This window comes from Sus scrofa, chromosome 16 (assembly GCF_054392235.1).
Source record: "Sus scrofa isolate SSC_HxYL_T2T_F1_AM1 chromosome 16, Sscrofa_HxYL_maternal_Yorkshire_Landrace_v2.0, whole genome shotgun sequence".
Taxonomy (NCBI): domain Eukaryota; kingdom Metazoa; phylum Chordata; class Mammalia; order Artiodactyla; family Suidae; genus Sus; species Sus scrofa.
Genome location: NC_139398.1, coordinates 43958112 through 43982595, shown reverse-complemented (window position 1 = coordinate 43982595; position 24484 = coordinate 43958112). Strand labels below are relative to the sequence as shown.

The 24484-nt window shown below is 36.9% G+C and overlaps 1 long non-coding RNA gene across 8 annotated transcripts in view; it reads left to right on the top strand.

Moving 5' to 3' along the window:
- Nucleotides 1-24484, top strand: part of LOC106506482 (uncharacterized) — a 235238-nt gene that overhangs the window by 149238 nt on the left and 61516 nt on the right. For 6 of the 8 annotated variants that reach the window (XR_014831289.1, XR_014831290.1, XR_014831291.1 and 3 more), the window contains 2 exons: nucleotides 2599-2681; nucleotides 16927-17045. This is a non-coding gene — a long non-coding RNA (uncharacterized LOC106506482). The remainder of the gene's footprint in view (nucleotides 1-2598; nucleotides 2682-16926; nucleotides 17046-24484) is intronic. The other 2 variants (XR_014831293.1, XR_014831292.1) reach the window with 1 other exon arrangement.

The following is a 24484-nucleotide window of genomic DNA, read 5'->3' as shown; positions in this document are numbered from 1 at the left end:
TAGATATTGAGAATAGTCCAAAAGTTTGTTGAGTCAAAGTATGTGTGAGTATATCTGATGCAGATGTGGACCACACTTGCAGAGTGTGGATCAACTTGGATTCTTTTCCATGAAGTCTTCAAAAGGCAAGAAAGTCTTAGCAGAAAGAGGCTGGATTTACTGGTTGCCTGGCGACTGAGAAACATCTATCTTAGTTCCCTTAGTTTAATAGGGAACTTCCAAGGAGTCTCAAGAGCACTACATTAAATGTACTCACTGTAAACGTCTTCAGAACCAGAGAGCAAGAACTTATCAAGCCCAGCAAGACCTGTTCTATCCTTATCAATCCAAATTTCCCTACCTTACATCCTAGAGGGAATGAAAGAGCAGTTAGAGGCAGGGGCAAGAGAGTAAGCAGGGAGGTAAGATAAGAAGGCAACCAGGTGTATCCTTTTCACACTTCAGGTTTCAAACCTCAGGAGAAGAGCAGATTTAAATTGAGATTAGATTTTTTATTATTGCAGAGAAGTGGAAAACCTAAATTTTGACTTGAGGCTGTTGGCAATCTATAGAGACTGTAGAATTGTCTGTTACCTGAGAGTGAGTAGAAAATTCAGAGATCTTCAAAAGTTTTCTTGCAGGGACAAAGGGGAAGGTTGAAAGAGATGATTGTAGAAAGAATGAGAGATGCATTTTCATCACAGGTTCACGTCATGCATACTTAACATACTGGTTACTCTTCTCGAAGTATTTTCTATAGATAGAATTCTGAGATTTAAATCATTGTAAATTCATTTTCTTTAAAGTTTTTTGTGACACACAATTAAAAATGTTTTTTGAGAAATAACGAAATCATAGCCAAAATGCAGTAATCTCAATAAAACATAACATTAAATGAAGTGTTTAATATTCTGGCAATATAAATCTCCAAACAAGTCATAAAATATATGTCAGTATGTCCAGTATTTATACTCAAGTTCTTTCTGTTCTATGTCATTTGTGAGACCCGAAGGACCACTGTCAAAGAGGAATTGCAGGTTACTTATGTGGTCCTCTGTGAAGGGCTAGCCTGCCTTTACACACATCAGCCGTATCGGTTTAGAAGGTGGTTCTCTCGTTTGGGACATTCTAATTATTTTCATTAGCTGACCTATTTATAAATCTTTACTTTTTATTAAGGTGAGTATTGGTTTCTTAAGTGAGTCTGCAGGAGTTGTATTTTTTTTTTTTAATGAATTATTCCTATCGAGCTATTTTCCTTTTTTTTTTTTTTTTTTTTAAGCACAGTTCGGATAATAAAAAGAGAAAGGAATTATTCAAGTATTTTAACTAGTGTTCTACTCTGTGAGATTGAAGCTGGCAGTACATGGCAGTCCCTGCCCATCTGAGCAGCTCTGTTGACGTGCACTCTGCTTCTTTCACTCCCATGATCAGCGTGATAAAGGAATCCGGCTTTGTACTTTAGAGTTAGCATGAAACGTGGGCCTTGCACACTTCCTAAAATAATGATTGTTTTCTCTTTTTAGTTTACCTAACTCATTTTTTGCAGAGTTGATTTTAGGAGCATAATATCAGATGTTAAGTGTCATTGAACCATAAAGAAGCGGAAGTATGCAATTCCTTTTTTTTTTTCCCCCAAAATAAAAGATCTACTTTATAGTAACAACTTTAATTCATTATTAAATTTGAACTATGGGGAGTGGAATGCTACAAGTTAGCTGCTTGTTTACAGAAAAATACCAATTTCAGGCTAATTAAAGAAGCTTTTCAGTTTAGGTCCAGAGAATATAGTTAGAAGTTATGTCATATTTATTGAGTGAACAAAATTAAATATGATAATTCAAAGAGAACTATTTGAAAAGAAACTATTGTAGTAACTAGCTGGGAAGTATATTAATGAAAGCAGTATAAAAACTTAATTTATCTTACTTTCATGAGAAAATTATTCTTGTTTTTAAGAGTAGATAATTATTGTGAAATGGCTTCCTCAAGCTTTTGCACATTTAGAAAAGAAAGATTGATAAGTATAAGATGAAATTATTTGTTTTTATTGCAGTTGAAGGGAAAAGTTGTGCATGCTTCTGAAATAATTTTGCATCTGTAGCTTGCCTTAAAATCAGGAGTTCACATACATTTTGAGAATGAGGATTCATTATTGGGCTATAAACTGATGTGGTAAGCTTTTAAAAATAAAACACAAAAATGCTTTAAAATTCTTCTCTCCAGCTTTAAGTGGGTTGTAATAGCTGTATGAAGATTACATTCCTGGTGCCTCTAAATAAGGTCATCCTTATTTTTCATATATTTTTATCTCATACATTGTAGATAGTCTCTTTAGATTTCTTTAGTTAAATAATTTCTTTTTAATTTTTTCATGATCTGAAAATTTGTATTAAACTTCATTACTTAGAAGATTTTAATGCAGTGGTTATCCTCTTGGTGACAGTAGTTTAGAGAAAATAGCTTGAGTATATTTTCCTTGCTGTGTAATACTAACTCAATTAAAACCATAGACATGTCTTAATTAAACCATGAGTGATCTATAGACTGTAAATCATTTCTTTCTTATTTACATTATAGCTAGATATTCACTTACTTCATTTTTCTTTCTCTATTCAGTTATCGATACACAATTTTCCAAGGTATCCAAATTTAAAGTGGTGATGTCGTTGTCTAGGTGTACTCCCTCATTTCTATACCGGGTAAGTTATTCTTAGTTTTATCTTAAACTTTGTGGAGCTACATCTATTGCTGTTTACCTATGCTTCTTCTGCTGCATTTAGCATCAAGGTTTGTGTGTAGTAAGTTCTCAATAAATATAATTGAGCAAAGGGAATTTAAATGCTTGCTTAGTTTCATACTTTAGGTTATTCAATTGGGAGTATTATTCATTGTTGGTTTTTTATTTATTTATTTGTTCATTTATTTATTTATTTTTCCACTGTACAGCATGGGGGCCAAGATACACTTACATGTATACATTTTTTTCCACCCTTTTGTTTTGTTACAATATAAGCATCTAGACATAGTTCTCAATGCTACTCAGAAGGATCTCATTGTAAATCCATTCCAAGCTATATCTTATAACCCCAAGCTCCCGATCCCTCCCACTCCCTCCCTCTCCCCTCGGGCGGCCACAAGTCTATTCTCCAGGTCCATGATTTTCTTTTCTGTGGAAATGTTCATTTGTGCTGTATATTAGATTCCAGTTATAAGTGACATCATATCATTGTTGGTTTTTTAGTAACTATGTTTTAAGGTGTTGTCTAGCTTATAATATTCTTTCTTCCATCCATTCAAAGAAAAGGATTTAATGGGTACTTCTTATGGGCCAGGAACTGTCCTAGGTCCTGAGAAGAGAGATGTAAGCAAAAAAGACATGATCATTTATCCAAGGAACTTGGTAATTTTGTGGGAAAAGTTAGATAATTTTTGAACACTTTTTATGTGCCAAGGACTGTACTAAGTACTTTTTGTATATTATCTTAATTTTATTCTTAAAACAAACTCAATAATTCCATTAATTTATTAAAAAATCAATTTTTGATCATTTTGTGCTAGGCACTATTTTTTGTAATGTTTTAGAAAAATATATAGCACAAAAGAATCTAGGGGATAATGATAAGGAGAAGTGGTCCTTTTTACAGAAAAATTGAGGAAGGGGACTCTGGGGAGGTCATATATCAGCAGGAGTGATAGAGTGATCCTTGAGTAGAATTGGAGGTAGAACATTCCAGAAAGAGGAACAAGAAGTGCTACCATACTGAGGGGGAAATGAGCTTGTTTTGCTCAAGAAACTGACAGAGTGCATGTGAAACTCCAGTGGATCATTTAAGGGTGGGCTTTAGGCTATGGGATAGAGAGGGGGTGAAGTATAAGGTTGGAAATATTGGCAAGGACTAGGTAATGTAGGGCTTTGTAGTTGATAACAAGAAGTTTGTATTTTATTTTAAATATTATAGTAAGCCCTTGGAAATTTTGATATGGGGAGTATCGTGATCCCATTTATATTTTCAAAATACTTCTGGCTAATCTGAGGTAACTCCCCTTTCCAGTATCCCATATACCTTAATTTGTTCAGATATGCCTTCCTTCACCACATTATTTTTTGTTTTTTCCCTCTTATTTACATTAAAAAATGAGATTTATGCATACATTTATAATGGAAAAGAATTCACTGATTTCATGTAATATTCACTTAAGCCATCTGAAAAGCAAGAATTTTGTTTTGTTTTGAAAGGTCTCCATTTATGAAATGAAACAATTACCTACCACTTTCATGTCAAAGACAGATTTTGTTTTTTCTATCTTGAGAGACTGTGTCAAGGATTCCTGATTCCAAATGGCATTAGTGTCGTTGTTCATAAAAATCAATGGGAAACTCATTCTTTACTTGTCTAAGTAGACTAAGCTCTTTTCCTTTAAGTCGCCATGCGCTTTCAGATGTCCTTCTGCTGTGTGGCAGAAATGATGACCCAGGAGCAGAGTTCTGAAGCCAAACATTTACCCAGAAGTGGTCAGAGAAGGAGCTAGAGTCTTACTTTGAGAAGAATTGAAGAGAAAGTAAAAAATCGAAAATAATGACAAAGAGTTAAAAGGAGATGAAGCAGATATCTCAGTTAGAGGGCAGCCAGAATGTGGAAGAGGGCAGAGCCCAAGAGGAGAGCAGAGTGACACAGGAAACAAGCTAAATGCTGACAGCAAGAATCACAAAAGAAATGTGTATTGGAAAGAGAGGTTTTTTTCCCTGAAAAGATGAAAATCAAAACCACAGAACATATAATAGTTGATAATGGAAACACTAAGGTCATGAACAGAAAGGAAAATTTACTGACAAAAGTTTTCATTATAAACTACAAGTAACTGGGAAATCAACAAGTAAATGCACAAGGAAATCATCATAAAACTGGTCAGAATGTTTGCAAAAGTAAAACTGAGATTTCAAACAGGGTTTTATTCGTAAATGGAGACAGCTCCCTCTAATTATACTTCCATTTTGATACTTCGTCTGTTTTGAATATTTGTGTTTCATCCTGTATTATTCAAAGGTGAATTTTATATCCACTTCTGCAGTGTAAAATATCCTCCTTTGTTTAATATGTTCTTATCTCTTTGAATCATATAAGCTCTGATTCAATTAGGTAGATGGCGACTCCTGGGTTGCCTTCAGATTTATGGAGACATATTTATCATTTTTAAAACAAATCAGATAAAGAAAGATCTGCTCAATGAAATACAGTAATTTATCATTTTCAGGACAGGGAAATTTGTTTGCTATTTTATTACTGCTGTGAATCCAAATTATCTTACAGGTGTTTTAGAAATCTGTCTAGATCTGATAAGTTCTTTCTCTTTGGAATAAATGATTCTCTCCTCCCAGAGAGGATAACTGTGCCATATGCCCTGACTACTCACAGAGATCAGTAAACTCTGGGAATATGAGTGTGAATTACAATGGCCCGTTGAAATTAGAGGAAGTAGGCACATCCTTAGAAGCAGAGAGTTTTCTAAAGAGCAGATGATTATTAGCTATTATTTTAGACCTTTGGGCTAGTCATAGAGGAGGTTATTAGTAGGTAGTGAATTAAATGAGGTAACGTATTAATAGCATTTCTTTAGTATGAGAGAAGAAAAATAGCCCATGGTAGATGAACTGTTGTCAAATCTTTACATAGCACCGAAATGCTCTTGAAAGAGTCTGAAGACCATACACTTTCTTTTTCACTAAATGTGAAAGTCTCTGGGTTGGTTTTTCTCTTAATTGGAAGCACACTCTTGGATCTGAAAATAAAAAATTAGAGCTGAAAATATGTGGCTGATGAAGAAACTAAAACTTTGGGAGGGTGATGACTTGGGTGAAGTCTTATACCTCATTGGTATTACTCTGGAATAAAAACCTCAGTCTCTGAAGCATATTCTGTGATTTTGCTGTTTGATCCTTGATTATCTTTTTCTCTTTTCATTTATACCTTAGCCGACTAAAATGAGTGTCATCATACTTTTCTAGCCATGCCAATATGAAAACAAACTTTCAGTGATACATGAAAAGGACAATAGCCAGTTCCAGGGAAGAGAGGTCTAAGGAAATTAGATCTTTTAATTGGTTGATGCTATTAAATACTATTTTTAAATGAGTGTGGTAGACACACAGTAATGTGTATATATTTAAACAGGTTTATTCCCTTTGCTTCTCAAATAGAAAAGTATCTCCTTCCCCCTCAAATATTTGCAATGGGAAGCAATGAAAAAACAGTTTCATTTTTTAACAGATGCATGGTTATTGGCAAGTTCCTTGAACACTTAAAAATCTTCTTTTTGGAGTTCCCGTCATGGATTAGCAGAAACGAATCTAACTAGTATCCATGAGGTATCCATGTGTTCGATTCCTGGTCCTGCTCAGTGTGTTAAGGATCCAGCATTGCCATGAACTGTGGTGTAGGCCACAGATGTGGCTCGGATCCCGCCTTGCTGTGGCTGTGGTGTAGGCCAGTGGCTATAGCTCTGGTTCAACCCCTAGCCTGGGAACCTCCATATGCTGTGGGTGAGGCCCAAAAAAAAAAAAGAAAGAAAAAAAATCTTCTTTGTATTTATTTTTCAGGATTTTTTTTTTTTTTTTGGTCTTTCTGTCTTTTTAGGGCCACACCTGCTTTATATGGAGGTTCCCAGGCTAGGGGTCCAATTGGAGCTGTAGCCACCAGCCTACACCACAGACACAGGCAAGGTGGGATCTGAGCTGCATCTGCAACCTACACCACAGCTCAAGGCAACGCGGATCCTCAACCCACTGAGTGAGGCCAGGGGTTGAACCTGTGTCTTCATGGATGCTAGTTGGGTTCATTAACCACCGATCCATGACGGGAACTCCTTCAGGATTCTTGAATAATCATGCATAATAATTGGCTTTTTAAAACTAACCCTGTCTCCTATTTATGTGAACATTTATTTCTAGATATTAGTGTTACAGTTGTTTGCCTGTTCACTGGGTGTAACTGTGTCATTGAAGGCCCCCTTTGGAAGGCTCAGCTAAGCTGTCATGGCCCATCTGGGGAGGTAGGAAGGAGGGCAATATTACAATAGCCCAAAGTTGCTTAAAGAAGCCAGAACAGTAGAAGCTCAAGGGATTTTGCCCAAAGCATAGCATGTGCTCTGTGTTTAGCCCCACAGCTCATAATTGGACAGACACCCCCTGACTGTGAGCAATTTTTGTTCCTTGAGGCCTGCTGATACTGGCTATGGTTCTGTCATTGATTTGAACATAATCTGCGTGTTGCATCTTTATTGGATTGCCATGATTCATTTAAAAGGAAATGTTTTTGATCCTTGCTGACTGGCTTTCACGGTAGAGTGAGGTGGGTGGGGGATTGGTGAGCAACCTAGAAAAGACAATACTTTCAATGTTGCTCTTGGGTTTATGGCTGCAAGGGAGAACAGCTAAAACACATTAGTCCTTTTGCTATTCAGAGGTTTGACTGCTTTAGCTAGGGGGCCTGGATTCATGATCCATTTTCTGTTTCCTGTCCAGCACCTATTTGATGCAATATGCTCCATGTCTCTTTTCATTAACTGAGGCCTATATGATGTCAATTGAGAAAAACAGTAGCTGATGTTATGAAATATGCACAGTGGCATGACAAAGCTCTGTTATAAAGGCCTTTTACTTTGTTCCATTGTGTATTTTACTATTGTGTTTTATGCCTGCAGCTTGGTTGTATTGAAAGAAAATATTTCATCTGGGCCCTGCTGGGTTTTTTTTAACTTGCCTTTGAAATGCTAGATAACAGTGAGCTACAGCTAGAGCAAACTCCTGACATTAACAAATGTGGGACAAGTAACCCCACCGAGGTACAGAACAGTCATGCAAACACTCCACCTAAGACCAGACCTACAAATGGAGGCATAATCTGCTCCGAGGGTAAGTGAGGTTTAGTGTCACAGATAAAGCACCCTTGATGATGACTGTAAATTATATCCTACAAGGAAGTGTGCCACTGTATTAGTGGACCCCCAGCAGATTTGGTTCTGAGGTGGAGAGGTGACACTGTGTGCTTACAAGGAGGAATATGAAGCATTATTGTTAACTCAAGCCCAAGTGTATGTGGCATTCAAAGACTCAGAAAACTAGTATCCTTTCACTTTTCTAGTGAACCCAAAGACCAGATAACACTTTATTCTATATGCCCTTGGACAGTTTGAGATGGAGTTTAGTGACCTAGTGCTGCATCATTTTAATGGGAGAGATGATAGAAAAACTAACATAACTAACATAACATAACATAACTGTAATCTCAATAATGTGAAATAATGCTAACAAAACAAAATTAGAAACTTGGCAAATGGTTTAAAGGAAGTTATAGAGCTGAAACAAAGATCGCAGCTTTAATGAGACACACTAATTGACGGAACTCTGATTTGTGTTGCTTTTAATAATTGTATTTTAATTACTAAATAAATTGATAAGTACTATAAATGGATTGCAAATGCATTATCCATGTGCAACGATACATGTGTAAAGAAAATAACTACTAAAAGAGTTCCACACATTTAATTTATATTATAGTACAGAAAGTAGTTCTAAGAAAGCATAATAAACAATTACTTATCAAGGGCCAACAATTGACATCACTACTTAAGAACATGAATCAATTTAAAGCCATGTTAACTTTAACAATATTAACTTAACCTCATTAGCATTTCTTTCACCTTAATTTTTGGAGAGGTGTGGAAAGTCTTTCTAAATGTCAGATTTTTTCAGAGGAAAATCTGGATTTTCATTAACATTGACAAGAACAATAAGCTCCCGACAAATCATGGTCAATGTGTACTAACAACTCAGGTTTCATGACTGCTCAACAGCTGCTTCCACATTATACAATTCATTCAAAATCCCTTTAAGGAAGGGTCGCTTAAGCCCCTTAGTGTTTGATCTGTAGATCACTGCGTTTAAATATGTGGGTCTATTATTAGCAAAAACTACACAAAAAGCTTTAAACATCATCTGAAGGGTTAACATTTTTGGCATCTGTTTCTATCACAATGTCTTTAGTAAGCAGTCATTCCAAACTCTACATTATTTGTAAAACTAGTCCATGAATGAAGATTTAAAAAACATTAGTTGTCTTGTTACTATGGAAACCGGCAGTAATCCACACTGATTGCTGAACTCAGGGAAAGTAGAATCAGAAGGTACCATTATGAAGAAGACACCTCTATAAACTATAAAGGTAAATTAGCTGCAAGAAATAACTGTTTTATGTTAGGTTTATTATCCGTGTAAAGTAACTTTCTGTACATAAAGCCCAGTTTATGGGCAATGAAGTACTAAAAGGCTACTTTCCCTTTTTCCAGAAAATCCTTCTATTAGGTGTGAGTATGTGTGCCATTCATATGAGCAAAAATAGTGCCAAACTGATAGTTTTTAAAAATTGCAGATACTAGTAATGGTCCATGGGTACAGCATCAGTGTGGCTACTCTTCTGTGAATACCTTTCATACTGACTTGAGGCTGTCTGTTAACTGGGATACTCTCCTGAATTCATTGGCAGCAATAGGCTCAAATGTAGGAAAACTTTATTTATGTTCCTTGTCTGTGAGTATGGTGGGAAAAACAAAACAAAACTGAAATCATCAGAAAGTGAGCATCTAACCAGTTTATTTGAGGTCAAGTACATCAAAATTTAAACAGTCTTTATAAATAATTTATTTTAGTTTCCTTAATAGGGAAGAAATTAAAGGAACAGATCTGGGGATTTTCAGAAATAATGTTTCTAAACTTGGTTATAGAAACATCATTGTTATTAAAGTGACTGTGTTCTTAATTATTTTTGACATTGTGTATAGTGAACATGGTTCCTGGAGATTAGAATCTTTTATTTGAAGCAAGGCACTTATAATGTAAGGATTCTCAGAATTTGGGGTAGAAAATTCTAATATGGGCTACTCATAAAACTCTTAACTAGGATTCATTAACTATGCTCTAATTATCCAGGGTTGGCCTCTTGGTTATCTGTGAACCCCTAAAACCGTATGTAAAGTTTTTTTGCATGTGTACCCTTGGCTAAAATGAGGGTGTTCAAGTTACAGCAATTTCTCAAGACTTCTGTAACTGGTAGATTCACTGCACAGCAGCCATAGATTTTAAAGGCTTATTCATGAAAACCTAAGCCCCTTAAGCCCCTCCTAGGAAGTCCAAAATTCAAAAGTATTTATGTAGGAGTTCCCATTGTGGCTCAGTGGTGATGAATCCAACTAATATCCATGAAGACGTGGGTTCAATCCCTGGCCTTGCTCAGTGGGTTAAGGATCTGGTGTTGCTGTGAGCTATGGTTTAGGTCACAGATGTGGCTCAGATCTGTTGTTGCTGTGGCTGGGGTGTAGGCTGGCAGCTACAGCTCTGATTTGACCCCTAGCCTGGGAACTTCCATATGCCAGGGTGTGGCCCTAAAAACAAAACAAAACAAAACAAAAACTAGTATGTACCAATACTAAGACATTATCTGCCTTTCACTGTGGCATGGGGCAAAATTATTGGTGGGTAAAACTAAGGTGCCTTAGCACAAAATCAAACCCCTTCTATGAAACTATACTATTGCTCATGTATTTTTCAGTACCGTGAACTCATAGTTGATGAGGCATAAAAATTAATTTTATTGAATCTTAACCATTGAGTGTATGTCTTTTTGTTTTATATGATAACCTGAGAAGTAGGCATCACTTGTGGTGATATGGAAATATGATGACTTTCTCAAGGTCAAACGTTTGTTCAGTTATTTGAGAAAGGAACTTAATTTGATGCCTTTCCTCCCCAAAGCACCATTTTTTTCTTTAAAGAGTAGAAATGCAAAAATATTTATTCAGATTGGGTATTTGAGACATACTTTCTGAAACGTGAATGCAATGATCTTGTCAAAGGAAAACAACTGGATTGTATATGTAGCCAGTGACAAAATTTGAGATACAAAATATGCTCAACATCATATGTCATTACGGAATTGCAAATTAAAATAATGAGATAGCTACTACACACCTATTTAGAATCACGAAAATCTGAAATGAATGCTGGTGAGGATGGGGAGCAGTAGAAATGCAAAATGGTGCAACCAGTCTGAAAGACAGGTTGGCAGATTTTTACAAAACTAAGCATACTCTTACCATATGATTCAGCAGTCATGCTGATTTTTAGTGTTTGCTCAAAGGAGTTGAAAACTTATATCCACACAAAAACCTGCACATGGATGTTTATACATAAGATTTATTTAATTCTCCAAATATGAAAGCAGCCAAGTTGCCCTTCGGTAGCTGAATGGATAAGCTGTGGTACATCTAGATGAGAGAATATTATTCATCACTAAAAATTTCATCACTATCAAGTCATGAAAAGACATGGAGAAAACTTAAGTGCATATTACTAAATGAAAGAAGCCAATCTGAAAAGGCTACAAACTATATAATTCCAACTTTGTGACATTCCAGTAAATATAAAACTATGGAGACAGTAAAAAGATCAGCGTTTGTCAGGGGTTGGAGGGAGGGAGAGATAAATAGGTGAAGCACAGAGAATTTTTAGGACAATAAAACTGTTTTGTATGACTAAAGTAATAGATACATGTCATTATGTGTTTGTCAAAATCCATGCAATATACAACATCAAGAATGAACCCTAATGTAAACAATGAATTTTGGGGATAATGACATACTAATGTAGGTTCATTGATTGTAACAAATGTACCTTCTGGTGCAGGATGTTTATTGTAGGGGAAAGTATGCATGTGTGGGAGTAGGAGGTGTGTGAGGACTCTCTGTACTTTATATTCAATTCTGTTGTGAACGTAAAACTGCTCTAAAAAATAAAACATATTAAAAATCACTTATGGGTGAAAATTCCATGCAAAATGCCCTACATAATAAAAAATTCCATGTGAAAGATAGCATAAAGAATTTTAATGAATTAGGGTGCAAAATTTTCTTGATATAGTAATAGATTCCAAATTGCAACTGATCTTAAGGAAACTACTACCACTTAGTTTTGCTATAGTAGCAATAACGAATAGCCACAACTATATGAAAAAATTATTAAAATATTCTTCTCTTTTCAACTACAGATCTTTATGAAGTCTGATTTTCTTTATTTACTTCTACTGGAATAACATATTGCAACAAATTAGATGTAAGTGCAGATGTGAGAATCTAGCTACCCCCGTTTAAGACACACATTGAATTTGAAAAAGTACAATGTCATTCTTTCAATTTTTTAAAAGTATAGCTATATTTCTTAAAGCTGTTATTCATTTTACATGTAAAATATTTGTTCTTAATCACTTAAAAATAAATTAATTTTTAATGCAGTAAGTATCAATTGGTAGAACACACATAAACCAAACTCTTTGAGGTCCTCAATAGTTATTAAATGTATAAAAGTTCCTGATACCAAAACATTTGGGATCCCTGAACTACAGTAGAGTAGTGCCTCTTAGTTAGTCAAAGTCTGTATTTTAATCATTGGACTTATACTTGGATTCCTGGCTCCTCACTCTCTTCAATGACTTGGACTTCTAGAAATTTAACAATTGGTATGAGTTTACCGTATTTAGTTATACTCACCAGTGTTTTTTATACACTTATTTTCCAAGCTTCCTGGAACAAGGTCTGTCCAATGATATGGCAGTTTATTAACATGTTTTACCAAGAAGATATGCGTATCCTTCTTTTTGAAAGGAAAAATCTCATTTTTATTTCTCCTGAAGGACAGTGTATTTTCTACTTAGTATATAGGATCTCTATGCCTATTATGAAGATAAATAAGCATTAATGTAAATTCAGTTGACTAGTTTATATCGTGGAGCAAAATATATAAGGAGACAAAATTCTACAGTTTATGCAAAATGAACACAAAATCCAAACAAGTGACTAAAATGTCAGTCAACAGTCAGTATTAATATGTATGTTTTGGCCAAAAGGAAAGACTATTTTTAGACAAAATACATCATGCATTCTACAAAATCATAACAAAAAATATTGTATGTTTTTCTAGCTACGTTGATTTAATTTAATCACTTCTATTTAAAGGGAAAATTACTCTAATGTGAAAACTATCCATTTAAGATTTTCAGTAATTCTCTGAACCTCATCATTGTTAATAAACCACAAAGTGCAGAAGGCCCAGAAGAAAGTCTCTTGTGACACCATGTGAGCTGTGCTTGTTAGGTCAGATTTTTAATGAAACCAACTTTCAGTTCCAAAAGCATTGATCTTTATTTACTAATCAATAGAATCACCCCAATATTTAAGGTTAGTGTAGAGTATTTTTCCTATTTCATGCCTCTTCTGATTTTATTTTAGCTTGGAGGAAAAGCTACTCCAATCTATTGTTATTATTTTGTTTGTATGTGTGAGCTTTCCTAGCCTATTCTGAAATAGATTATTGATAATTACTCAGTAAAGCATAATAAAATGTAAGTGATAGAATGGACTTTAAATTTCTCTGAGGGCAACACCCATATTTTGCAGGTAAGGAAGCTGATGACATGTGACTTACCTAGAGTCACAGAAATATTAATAAATGTAGAATGATTAGAATCAGGCTGAAATCTATTTACCATTTTTATTATGGACAATGATTATTAGATTAGTTGTGGAAAATTTTCAACATTTATTGAAAAGTATTATTGGTGAAGAGAAATTTCAGTTTAAATTAATTAACAAATCATGGGAGTTTCCTTGTGGCCTAGTGGTTAAGGATTTGGCATTGTCACTGCTGTGGCTCATTGTCATCGCTGTGGCTTGGGTTTGAACCCTGGCCTGGGAATTTCCACATGCCACAGGTACAACCCAAAAAAAAAAAAAAAAAAAAAGTCGTAGATTTTAGTGTCCTGGAGTATACAAGCTTATCAAACTGAAAAGGAGCCACAAGCTCATCGCTTGTCTTCAAATGCAGATAGATAAGACACGTTGGACACTTCATGTGATGCATTGCAGTGGTGCTTGGCAATCGTCAGAAGCATTTTAAGTAAGGCTCCAAGCTGAAATAACTGCCTCAAACTAAAAGAATTTTAAACTGAATAGGCCCACCACTTAGCATCATCACAAGGTGCATCCTCCAGACCAAAAGCAGCCTTTAGGAGCAGAGATGCAGAGAGAGAGAGCATACTGCTTTGTGATACAGCACCGTCTTAACATAATGGAAGGTAGCAGAATCTTCTTAAAAGGCAAGCCTTAGTACTCAGTAACTACTGAGTCAAGTGCATGAGCAATGATTACATTTTAAAAATATGAGTTCTCAAGTAAGAAGTGAGCACCTTAATGGAGCCAGGCCGCATGAGACCGTAGTACTGGAGCCACAGAAGAGAATTCTGCAGGGTCTAGAGACCACTGCCAGAGCCACGTTTGTTAAGGGTCTCATCATCAATTCCTTAATGAGGAGGAGACAGATAATAAGAATCTACTGTGTATGTTTCATTTTCACTGTTCATAAATCTGATATCAAAGTATATAATTATCATTATTAACATGGGCTTAGGTATTATCAACTAATCCTTCTGTTGTGAAAAATTCTTCCAGTCTTTGAGGTGGATATATAGGTATTTAATTGGTTCAGTGGATTTGTCTGAATATTTGAATCAGGATTCTCATACTCAGAATGGTCAAGAGCAGATAGTACCTAGTCCTGCCCATGCTGAATCAGTGGCCCAAGTCCTCCTTGTATGGACCCCTCCATAGAGAATCTGATTTGTGCAGTGTTACCTCTGTGAAGCTCTGCTGTAGTGTTAATTAGCCGGAGGTTCATTGTTTTGATAATTTCATGCTTCAGCAGAATGTCATGAATTGCAAGCATGCAGAAAACTGCCTTTCAGTTTGCAAAGAAACCCCTCAATGGGATCTTAGCAGAAGCTATTTGTAATAGTCAAAGAAGGACTTCCTTTTACATAACAAAGCATTATTTCCAAGATTTAATTTTGTCATTGCTTTTCGTTTTCTGTAAAGACAGCTTGATACAAAAGGTCAAGGTATCAGCAAAACATAGACAGATTTTTGCTGAATGACATAAACCTGTCAGAATGCTGAGCTTTGATGTTCCATTAAGTGATCGATGTAGATTACTGACTTTTGGCTAAATGCTACTCAACCAGATAAGGTCAATACCTGTTAGTTCATTGGTGGAATAATTAATCAATCAATACAGGATGCTTGAAGTCAGGGAGAATTATTGCCAGGCTTGTATCTCCGGCTTTGGTCACAGAAATTATTTAAAAACATCCTTGCAGCATTAACCCCCTCTGGGCAGGGTTTATTGTAACATTATGTATCCAAGGAAAAGGAAGAAAAAAATTCCAGTGAGCAGTACTTCTTATAACCTTGAGCTCCCCAGAAGGAAAAGCCTCTAACAAGCTGAGTGCACCATCATTAGTTCTTCCTTTCACATCATCGCACTCTGCTTGTAAAATAATTACATGCAATTTTTCTATTTTACAGTTGGACCACATGACTCCCTGTTCTTTTGCACAGCGACTCACCCCTCCCCCAGACTGCCTAGTTGAAGGCTGTAACTGCTCACCTTTAAACATCTCAGCCTGAGGCTTTTATGGTGGCTGGTTACAATATTTCCTAAGAGCTAAAAAATAATCCATTTGGTTCATAGAAAAATTCTGTCTCCTCACTATTTTCCATTTCCAATGCAACCAAATTTTTTCTTGGAAAGGCACTAGGCAAAGATTCTTTGTATTTTTCAAAGTTGCATATGTTGCAGTTTCCTTGAACTTGTGGGTTTGGGACGATTCATAATACTTCTCGCTAGAGGATAATTACTAACTCATTCTAATTATTTGCTGGTTCTTATTCTGTGGGATCAAAGCATTTTTCTGTATAATTTATAAACTACTATTAATTTTTTGCAGAACTAATAAAAATGCTTTTATTCATTTCGATAATTATGACATGTTTAGCACAACCTAGGCATGGTAATGATCTTTTATCTCAATGAATTGAGACATTTAACCAACATTTTGGTTTATTCCGGTTTTCATATCACTTCTACGTCTCTTTCTCTATTTAAGCCTTCCACACTCTGTGAGATAGATTGTAGAAGGACTGTTATTGCAATGTGTTGATTAGTAGAAACTTAATCTCACAAGGCTTATTTCTTTCAAAGGTCATTTATTTAGCAAATAACTTGGAAACGGAACCCAGAATTTCTCGGTCTTCAGGAATCTAGCATGAAACAATGTTTGCTCAGGTGATGTGAATAATACCCCTAAAATGATCTAGCATGACCGCCTCTGCCAGCCATAAGGTCCCTTTGTATGAAGTCACTCTATGTTCAAGTAAAAATTCATGAAGTAGAAAAAACAGAAAAAAATTAAGATAAAATGTTATTACCCACCCTCAACAGCCATACTCAGCTGAGCTCTGCCCAGATGAGCTTTGAACACCTGTGCCTGCACTCTCTCCATTTCCACACACCCCAGATCACCCTTGTTAGTAGCAGAGTCAAAGCAGAATCAAAAGTTGTCCTCCAAGTGAGATGACATTAACTTTAGAGTGGAGGTAGGAATGGGAATTGAGTTTCTCTGAGCCACCAGTGGGCTAGTGAGACAGCGATCTCAGGACATGCCCGGCCCCTGGCAGAAGCAGCGGCATGCACACGGGTGCACTAGGAAACAGGTGTGTGTACTCTTCTCCAGAGAATTGGGGTGGGGTTATATAGGAGCAGGATCTCCCCCGCTGATCTGGACTCCCCAAGAGAGGTCTGGAATGTCCACCTCCATGCCTGCTCACCTGCCTTCTAGTAAGCTGATGTATGACTATTGTGTGAATGGCGAACCAACCCTGAGGTGCAGAGCTTCACTACAGCACTTCATCTGAATGCATATGTTTTAGGTTGGGTTGCCCTAGAGGCTGATCTTGAATCTTTGCTAATCCTATCATTTTGAGGTAGGGTCTATTTTGTTTTGGCAGGGTGTTTTATGTGTCAAATCAATACTGCAGATATAACTGCAATTCTTGGGCCTTAAGAGGATGGCAGTTTCCACTGGCTGACTTTCGGAGCGCTCTTTCTGGAGGCCCTGCAATGACAGGTAAGAAGCCCAAATACTCTGAGACCAACCAAAAAAGGAGGTATTTTGGTTGATAGTTCCAGCTGAGTCCAGCCATTAGCTATTCTTGCTGAATCGTCTAGCATGAAAAGTGGAGCATTCCTGTACCCTGTAAAGCAGGCAATCCACCAACTGCATATGCTGCCAACTGGCCTCTGTCAGCACCAAACAGAAGAATCACCCAATGGATCTGCTTGAATTCCTGATTTATGAAATTGCTAGCAAAAGAAAATGGTTGTTATTTGAAGGGCACTATGTTTCAGGATAATTGTGGCACAGTGACAGGTCACTCAGATAGGTGGAGGTGAAAGGAAGTACCGGTGAGAAAAGAAAGGAGTCAATGTCTGGACTCCATTCATGGGCAGGTTCTGTGGGTTCCTGAGCCTCCATCCCCAGGGACCTCTGGAAGCCAAGTGGAATGCAGCTCAGGGTTGAGGGATTTTTTTGGGCTAAGACTCAGCACTCCAGCTTATTCTGCTTATAGACCTAATGTGCTCCTGAGCGTAGAGAAAGCCTTCAGACAAGAGTCCAGTGGGTATAGTAAGTTGCTGACTATCCTAAGTGTCAAGGGGAAGGGTAAGACAGGCAGAGTCTGCTACAATCTTCAAAATCAGTTTTAGGGAAAGGATATCCTTGTTGCTTCTTGAGCCTGATGTTTCTGCCAAACATCTAAGTGATTGCAGGCGTGTGTGTTGGCTTTTATTCCCCACTCCTGGGGACTTAGTTACTCAAGGCCCAACTTAGATAGCATCTATCCCTAGATGCCTTCTTTAACCTGCTCTAAGCAAAACTAGTCCTTACTGTATCTGTGCAATCTGTGATATTCTAGATGTCTAAAACACTCCCTGTCTTATCACATTTTGCCATAGTTTATTGTCAATCCACCCATCCCCTGACTCCTTCCACTTCATTCAAACTCCAGTAGGAAAACAGACTGTATCTTACATATCTTTTTAATCTACCATACTGGAATCTAAAGCTTGAGAAGTGACACACAAGAGGTGCCAGAGACTTGTTTATTATATTATTGACATAAATTTTTTTAGTTGCCGCATGTCTTTTCAAAAGTACATATATCTTTTTAAGAAGAAGGCATTTCCTATACATTCTAATTTAAACACGTTTCTAATAAAAAAATCCACTGCACTGACTGGACCATATTTATTTGATGGATATATTCTAGTGAACTAGACACACAGTTATTAGCTATAGTAAAACCAGATATTCCAGGGTTCTTGTTGGTTGGCTAGTTCTCATGAGATCTTTAGTGAAATAATCATGATCAAGACATTAAAGGGCAGCTTTGGTCCAAGAAAAATGCGCTCTAGGTGTTTTCTTAGAGAGTTCTTCTTGGCATATCTGCAAATACTTTTGAATTATTACTCCAGGTATATGCAACAAGGAAATGTCGTATGAAAGACCATTAATGTATTCACTGAGTTTCCAAATTGCTATAAAAAAATAAGGAAAAATTCCTATAATGTCAACATATTGGGAGTCATTTCTCTTTTTACTACATAAACAAGGCCATTTTGATTGGGTTATTCTTATAACACAAAAAATAAAGTCATAAAAGCCAAAGATAGGCCTTGACTCTTCATTAAGTTGGGACTAGGATTCCACCACTATCTTGGCTGCAAACAGCATGCCTCTGGGGGTCTTCAGTAGCCTCAGTGGATAATACTAAACTTTCCAACATGGGGCCATCTGAAGGCAGGGTCTTTTTTTTTTTGGTCCCATCATTAATATATCTACTTTCAAAATGGAATATAAAAAAAGGAAATTTGGGGAGTTCCCGTCGTGGCGCAGTGGTTAACGAATCCGACTAGGAACCATGAGGTTGCAGGTTCTGTCCCTGCCCTTGCTCAGTGGGTTAACGATCCGGCGTTGCCGTGAGCTGTGGTGTAGGTTGCAGACGCGGCTCGGATCCCGTGTTGCTGTGGCTCTGGCGTAGGCCTGTCGCTACAGCTCCGATTAGACCCCTAGCCTGGGAACCTCCATATGCTGCAGGAGCGGCCCAAGAAATAGCAAAAAGACAAAAAATAAAAAAAAAAAAAAAAGGAAATTTGGAGTTCCCACTGTGGCTCAGATGGTTAGAAACCCAACATAGTGTCCATGAGGATGTGGGTTTGATCCCTGGCTCAGTGGATTAAGGATACAGCATTGCTGTGAGCTGTGGTGTCGGTCACAGATGTGGCTCTGATCCTTGGATTGCTGTGGCTGTGGTGTAGGCCAGCAGCTACAGCTCCTATTTGAACCCTAACCCGGGAACTTCCATATGCCACAGGTGTGGCTGTAAAAATGGAAAACAAAAAACAAAAAACAAAAAAAACCAAAACACAAAAAACAAAACTTCCTCATCCCTCCATTCTCCTAAGCTGATGCCAAGTCCCCGCAAGCAGCCTCACACACAATGTCCTGCCAGTTCCTCCCACCTCTCTCTCATCTCTGGTCTCCTCTTTATATCTTGGCACATCCATTTCTCATTCTCGTATCTTGCCTGGATTGCCTTCTTCCAGTTGCTCACTCATAAAGATGCACTTCAGGCACCATCTTGTGCAGACACAGTGAGATGATTTGCCTTAATGCTTTCATTATGTCCTTGTATAAATTTGCACTTATCACATTTCTTACATCTTTTTTTTCTTGTGTCATTTGTAAGTTTATAATTCAGCAATCATAGTAGATTATAGAGTTGTACAACTATTACTGCCCCCCAGTTTAGAATATTTCCATCATCCCATAAAGTTCCTTTGTCCCTCATCTATCAGTTTCTGCTCCCACCCTGAGGCCTAGATTGATCTCTTTCTCTCTCTGCAGATTTGACTTCTTTTCCCTGCATTTCATACACATGAACCCATATTGCGTGAAGCCTTTTATATCTGTCTCCTTTAACTTAGAATTTTTTTGGATGTTCACACATAATGCAGCATGTGTCAGTAATCTGTTCCGTTCTATCATTGTATAGTGTCCCATTTTATAAATAAACCACATTTTGTTTATCACTTCATCAAATGATGTACATTTGATCCCACTTTGGGGCTCTTGTGAAAATGCTGCTGTGAATATTCATATATAATCTTTGGGTGGAGACCTAGGAGTAGAAGTGCTGAGTTGTCTTTTAAGTTTATATTTACCTTTGTAAGAAATCATCAAACTGTTCTGCACAGTGGCTGTATCCTTTCATGTTCCCACAATCAAGGTAGGAGTGTTCCAGTTTCTTTGCATCCTCGACATTTGCTATTGTTTGCCTTCTCAGTATAACCATCCTAGTGGGTGTGAAGCGATTTTTCACTGTGGTTTAAATACGTATTTCCCTAATGACTAATGTTGTTGAACATGATTTTGATGTTCTTAGTAGGCATTCTGGGGTAAAATGATTGCTTCTATCTTCCGCTAATTTTTTGAGTTATTTATCCTGAGTGTGTCTTCTTATTATAGAGTTGCAAGAAAGATTCTTCCCATGTTCCCTATACAAATTATTCATCAGATATATAATTTGAAATATTTTCCTCCAGCCTATGGATTATTTTTTTTATTTTCTTCATGGTGTCTTTTGAAGCACTAATATTTAATCCTGTGGTTTAAAAAAATTGTTTTGTAAGTCAATCTTTCCTACTAATATATATATATATTTTTTTTTAAATTTTATTTTCCCACTGTACAGCAAGGGGGTCAGGTTATCCTTACATGTATACATTACAATTACAGTTTTTCCCCCACCATTTCTTCTGTTGCAACATGAGTATCTAGACATAGTTCTCAATGCTATTCAGCGGGATCTCCTTGTAAATCTATTCTACGTTGTGACTGATAAGCCCAAGCTCCCGATCCCTCCCACTCCCTCCCCCTCCCATCAGGCAACCACAAGTCTCTTCTCCAAGTCCATGATTGATTTTCTTTTCTGAGGAGATGTTCATTTGTGCTGGATATTAGATTCCAGTTATAAGTGATGTCATATGGTATTTGTCTTTGTCTTTCTGGCTCATTTCACTCAGTATGAGATTCTCTAGTTCCATCCATGTTGCTGCAAATGGCATGATGTCATCCTTTTTTATGGCTGAGTAGTATTCCATCGTGTATATATACCACATCTTCCGAATCCAATCCTCTGTCGATGGACATTTGGATTGTTTCCATGTCCTGGCTATTGTGAATAGTGCTGCAATGAACATGCGGGTGCATGTGTCTCTTTTAAGTAGAGCTTTGTCCGGATAGATGCCCAAGAGTGGGATTGCAGGGTCATATGGAAGTTCTATGTATAGATTTCTAAGGTATCTCCAAACTGTTCTCCATAGTGGCTGTACCAGTTTACATTCCCACCAACAGTGCAGGAGGGTTCCCTTTTCTCCACAGCCCCTCCAGCACTTGTTATTTGTGGATTTATTAATGATGGCCATTCTGACTGGTGTGAGGTGGTATCTCATGGTAGTTTTGATTTGCATTTCTCTTATAATCAGCGATGTTGAGCATTTTTTCATGTGTTTGTTGGCCATCTGTATATCTTCCTTGGAGAAATGTCTATTCAGGTCTTTTGCCCATTTTTCCATTGATTGATTGGTTTTTTTGCTGTTGAGTTGTATAAGTTGCTTGTATATTCTAGAGATTAAGCCCTTGTCAGTTGCATCATTTGAAACTATTTTCTCCCATTCTGTAAGTTGTCTTTTTGTTTTCTTTTGGGTTTCCTTTGCTGTGCAAAAGCTTTTCAGTTTGATGAGGTCCCATGGGTTTATTTTTGCTCTAGTTTCTATTGCTTTGGGAGACTGACCTGAGAAAATATTCATGATGTTGATGTCAGAGAGTGTTTTGCCTATGTTTTCTTCTAGGAGTTTGATGGTGTCCTGTCGTATATTTAAGTCTTTCAGCCATTTGGAGTTTATTTTTGTGCATGGTGTGAGGGTGTGTTCTAGTTTCATTGCTTTGCATACAGCTGTCCAGGTTTCCCAGCAATGCTTGCTGAATAGACTTTCCTTTTCCCATTTGATGTTCTTGCCTCCCTTGTCAAAGATTAATTGACCATAGGTGTCAGGGTTAATTTCCAGATTCTCTATTCTGTTCCATTGGTCTGTCTGTCTGTTTTGATACCAGTACCACACTGTTTTGATGACTGTGGCTTTGTAGTATTTCTTGAAGTCTGGGAGAGTTATGCCTCCTGCTTGGTTTTTGTTTCTCAGGATTGCTTTGGCGATTCTGGGTCTTTTGTTGTTCCATATAAATGTTTGGATTGTTTGTTCTAGTTCTGTGAAAAATGTCATGGGTAATTTGGTAGGGATTGCATTGAATCTGTAGATTGCTTTGGGTAGGATGGCCATTTTCACAATATTGATTTTTCCAATCCAGGAACATGGAATATCTTTCCATTTCTTTACATCTTCTTTGATTTCTTTGATTAAGGTTTTATAGTTCTCGGCATATAGGTCCTTTACCTCCTTGGTCAGGTGTATTCCGAGGTATTTGATTTTGTGAGGTACAATTTTAAAAGGTATCGTATTTTTGTATTCCTTTTCTAATGCTTCATTGCTGGTATACAGAAATGCAACTGACTTCTGAATGTTAATCTTATATCCTGCCACTTTGCTGAATTTATTAATCAGTTCAAGGAGTTTTGGGGTTGAGTCCTTAGGGTTTTCTAGGTATAGAATCATGTCATCTGCATACAGTGACAGTTTGATCTCTTCTCTTCCTATATGGATGCCTTTGATTTCTTTTGTTTGTCTAATTGCTGTGGCTAAGACTTCCAAAACGATGTTGAAGAGCAGTGGTGAGAGTGGGCATCCCTGTCTTGTTCCAGATTTGAGTGAGAAGGCTTTCAGTTTTTCCCCATTGAGGATTATATTTGCTGTGGGTTTATCATAAATGGCTTTGATTATATTCAGGAATGTTCCCTCTATACCCACTTTGGCGAGGGTCTTGATCATGAATGGATGTTGAACTTTGTCAAATGCTTTTTCTGCATCTATTGAGATGATCATATGATTTTTGACTTTTTTTTTGTTAATGTGGTGTATGATGTTGATTGATTTGCGTATGTTGAACCATCCTTGTGAACCTGGGATGAACCCAACCTGGTCATGGTGTATAATTTTTTTGATATGTTGTTGGATTCGGTTGGCTAAGATTTTGTTGAGAAGTTTTGCATCTATATTCATCAATGATATTGGGCGATAGTTTTCTTTTTTGGTGGTATCTCTGCCTGGTTTTGGAATGAGGGTGATGGTGGCCTCATAGAATGTCTTTGGGAGTATTCCTTCTTCTTCAACCTTTTGAAAGAGTTTAAGGAGGATGGGCACCAATTCCTCTTTATATGTTTGATAGAATTCACCTGTGAAGCCATCTGGTCCTGGGCTTTTATTTGTAGGGAGTGATTTTATGACCTCTTCAATTTCATTTCTAGTGATTGGTCTGTTCAGTTGGTCTGTTTCTGCTTGATTCAGTTTTGGCAGGCTGTAAGATTCTAGAAAATTGTCCATTTCTTCCAGATTGTCAAACTTATTGCCATATAGTTGTTCATAGTATTCTCTTATGGTTTTTTGTATTTCTGCTGTATCCGTTGTGATTTCTCCTTTTTCATTTATAATTTTGGTGATTTGGGTTCTTTCTCTCCTCTTTTTAGTGAGTCTGGCCAGGGGTTTATCAATTTTGTTCACCTTTTCAAAGAACCAGCTCTTGGTTTTATTAATTTTCTCTATTGTTTTTTGAGTCTCTATTTTATTGATTTCTTCTTTGATCTTTACAATTTCCTTCCTTCTGCTGACTTTAGGACTTCTTTGTTCTTCTTTTTCTAATTCATTTAGGTGGAGGGTTAAGTTGTCAATTTGGGATCTTTCTTCTTTTTTGAGAAAGGCCTGGATTGCTATAAATTTCCCTCTGAGTACTGCTTTCGCAGCATCCCATAGATTTTGAGAGGTTGTGTCTTCATTATCATTTGTTTCAAGATAGTTTTTAATTTCCTTCTTGATTTCCTCATTGACCCATTGGTTTTTTAGTAGCATGTTGTTTAGTCTCCATGGAGTAGGTTTTTTCTCTTTCCTTTTCCCATGGTTGATTTCTAATTTCATGGCATTGTGGTCAGAGAAGATACTTGAGATAATTTCTATGCTCCTAAATTTATTGAGATTCGCTTTATGTCCCAATATGTGGTCGATTCTTGAGAATGTTCCATGAGCATTTGAGAAGAATGTGTATTCTGATTTTTTTGGATGTAGTGTCCTGAAGATATCAATTAAGTCTAACTTTTCTATTGTTTCCTTTAGGATCTCTGTTGCTTTATTGGTTTTCTGTCTAGAGGATCTGTCCATTGATGTGAGGGGGGTATTTAGGTCTCCTACTATGATTGTATTCTCATCAATATCTCCCTTTATGTCTGTTAATATTTGTTGTATGTATCTGGGTGCTCCTATGTTTGGGGCATATATGTTGAT